The 2,819-nt window shown below is 37.6% G+C and overlaps 1 non-coding gene across 1 annotated transcript; it reads right to left on the bottom strand.

Annotated features, from left to right (window-relative positions):
* Nucleotides 1-1,594: 1,594 nt before the first annotated feature.
* On the bottom strand, nucleotides 1,595-1,701 carry LOC119466979. Its single transcript, XR_005195492.1, has one exon. It is a non-coding gene; the product is annotated as a U6 spliceosomal RNA (small nuclear RNA).
* Between the last annotated feature and the right edge of the window lie 1,118 nt (nucleotides 1,702-2,819).

Below are 2,819 nucleotides of genomic sequence, written 5' to 3'. Positions count from 1 at the left end.
TGGATGTGCAGTGTTATTTCTGAGGCCTTTATTGTGTTCCATTGGTCTGTATATGTTTTGGTACCAGTACCATGCTGTTTTGATTACTGTAGCCTTGTGGTATAGTTTGAAGTCAGGTAGCGTGATGCTTCCGGCTTTTTTCTTTTTGCATGGATTGCCTTGGCTATAGGAGTTATTTTTTGGTTCCATATGAAATTTAAAGTAGTTTTTCTCATTCTGTGAAGAAATTCGATGGTAGCTTGATGGGAATAGCGTTGACTCTATAAATTACTTTGGGCAGCATAGCCATTTTCACAATATTCATTCTTCCTATCCGTGAGCATGAAGTGTTTTTCCATTTGTTTGCGTCTTCTCTTATTTCCTTGAGCAGTGGTTTGTAGTTCTCCTTGAAGAAGTCTTTAATGTGCCTTGTAAATTGTATTCCTAAGTATTTTATTCTCCTTGTAGCAGTTGTGAATGTGAGTTCACTCATGATTTGGCTCTCTGCTTGTCTTATTATTGGTGTATAGGAAGGCTTGTGACTTTGCACATTGATTTTGTATGCTGAGACTTTGCTGAAGTTGCTTATCAGCCAAAGGAGATTTTGGGCTGAGATGATGGGATTTTCTAAATGTACAATCATGTCATCTGCAAATAGACACTTTGACTCCCTTTTTCCTATATGAATTCCCTTTATTTCTCTCTCTTGCCTGATTGGCCTGGTCAGAACTTCCAATACTATGTTGAATAGCAGTGGTGAGAGAGGGCACCTGTGTCTTGTACTAGTTTTCCAAGGGAATGCTTCCAGCTTTTGCCTCTTTAGCGTGATATTGTCTGTGGGTTTGTCATAAATAGCTCTTCTTATTTTGTGATATGTTCTATCAATACCTAGTTTATTGAGAGTTTTTAGCATAAAGGGGTGTTGAATTTTATTGAAGGCCTTTTCTGCATCTGTTGAGATGTTCATGTGGTTTTAGTCATTGGTTCTGTTTATGTGATGGATTATGTTTATTGATTTGCATATGTTGAACCAGCCTTGCATTATGGGGGAATGAAGCTGACTTGATTGTGGTGGATAAGCTTTTTGATGTGCTGCTGGATGTGGTTTGCCAGTATTTTATTGAGGATTTTCACATTGGCATTCGTTAGGGATATTGGCCTGAAATTTCCTTTGTTGTTGTTGTGTCACTGACAGGTTTTGGAATCAGAGTGATGCTGGCCTCATAAAATGAGTTAGGGAGGAGTCCTTGTTTTTCTCTTGTTTGGAACAGTTTCAGAAGGAATGGTGCCAGCTCCTCTTTCAACCTCTGGTAGAATTTGGCTGTGAATGCATTTGGTCTGGGCTTTTCTTGGTTGGAAAGCTATTAATTATTGCCTCAATTTGAGAACTTGTTTTTGGACTATTCAGGGATTAGTCTTGGGAGGGTGTATGTGTCCAGGAACTTATCCATTTCTTCTAGATTTTCTAGTTTATTTGTGTAGAGGTGTTTTATAGTATTCTCTGATGGCAATTTGTATTTCTGTGGGATGAGTAGTGATATCCCCTTTATCATTTTTTTGTTGTGTGTCTACTTGCTGCTGCTCTCTTTTCTTCTTTATTTTTATTTTATTTTTTAAAAATATGGAATGCTTCACGAATTTGCATGTCATCCTTGTGCAGGGACCATGATAATTTTCTCTGTATCGTTCCAGTTTTAGTATATGTGCTGCCGAAGCGAGCACTCTTTTTTTTCTTTATTAGTCTAGCTAGTGGTCCATCTATTTCGTAAATCTTTTCAAAAAACCAGCTCCTGGATTCATTGATTTTTTTTTTTTTGAAAGGTTTTTCATTTCTCTATCTCTTTTAGTTCTGCCCTTAGTTATTTCTTGTCTTCTGCTAGCTTTTGAATTTGTTTACTCTTGCTTCTCTAGTTCTTTTAACTGTGACATTACGGTGTCTATTTTAGATCTTTCCTGCTTTCTTATGTGGGCGCTTAATACTATAAGTTTTTCTCTAGACACTGCTTTATCTCAGAGATTCTAATACGTTGTCTCTTTTTTCTTATTGGTTTCAAATAACGTATTTATTTCTGCCTTAATTTTATTATTTACCCAGTAGTCATTCAGGAACAGGTTGTTCAGTTTCCATGCAGTTGTGCAGTTTTGAATGAGGTGTGAAGACAAGATTAGAGAAAAAAGATTGAAAAAGAATGAACAAAGCCTCTAAAAAAATATGGGACTATTTGAAAAGACCAAACCTATGACTGATTGGGGCCCCTGAAAGTGTTGGGGAAATGGTACCAAGTTGGAAAACGCACTTCAGGATATTATCCAGGAGAACTTCCCCAACCTACCAAGACAGGTCAACATTCAAATTTAGGAAATACACAGAACACCACTAAGTTACTCCTTGAGAAGAGCAACCCTAAGACACATGATCATAAGATTGCCAAGGTTGAAACAAAATGTTAAGGGCAGCTAGAGAGAAATGTCAGGTCACCTACAAAGGGAAGCCCATCAAACTAACAGTGGATCTTTCTGCAGAAACCTTACAAGCCAGAAGAGAGTTGGGGCCAATATTCGGTATTCTCAAAGGAAATAATTTTCAACCCAGAATTTCATATATAGCCAATCCATATTTCATAAGTGAAGGAGAAATAAAATCTTTTACAGACAAGTAAATGCTGAAGGATTTTGTCACCACCAGGTCTGCCTTACAAGAGTTCCTGAAGGAAGCAGTAGATATGGGGGGGGGAGGGGAACTGTTAGCAGCCACTGCAAAAACATGCCAATTGTAAAGACCATCCACATTATGAATAAACTTCATCATCTAGTATGCAAAATAAGCAGCTAGCCTCATG

The sequence above is a fragment of the Cebus imitator genome, unplaced genomic scaffold, assembly GCF_001604975.1.
Source record: "Cebus imitator isolate Cc_AM_T3 unplaced genomic scaffold, Cebus_imitator-1.0 Scaffold247, whole genome shotgun sequence".
Classification (NCBI taxonomy): domain Eukaryota; kingdom Metazoa; phylum Chordata; class Mammalia; order Primates; family Cebidae; genus Cebus; species Cebus imitator.
Note: the sequence above shows the minus strand (reverse complement) of the source record. Positions and strands in the feature narration are given on the sequence as shown.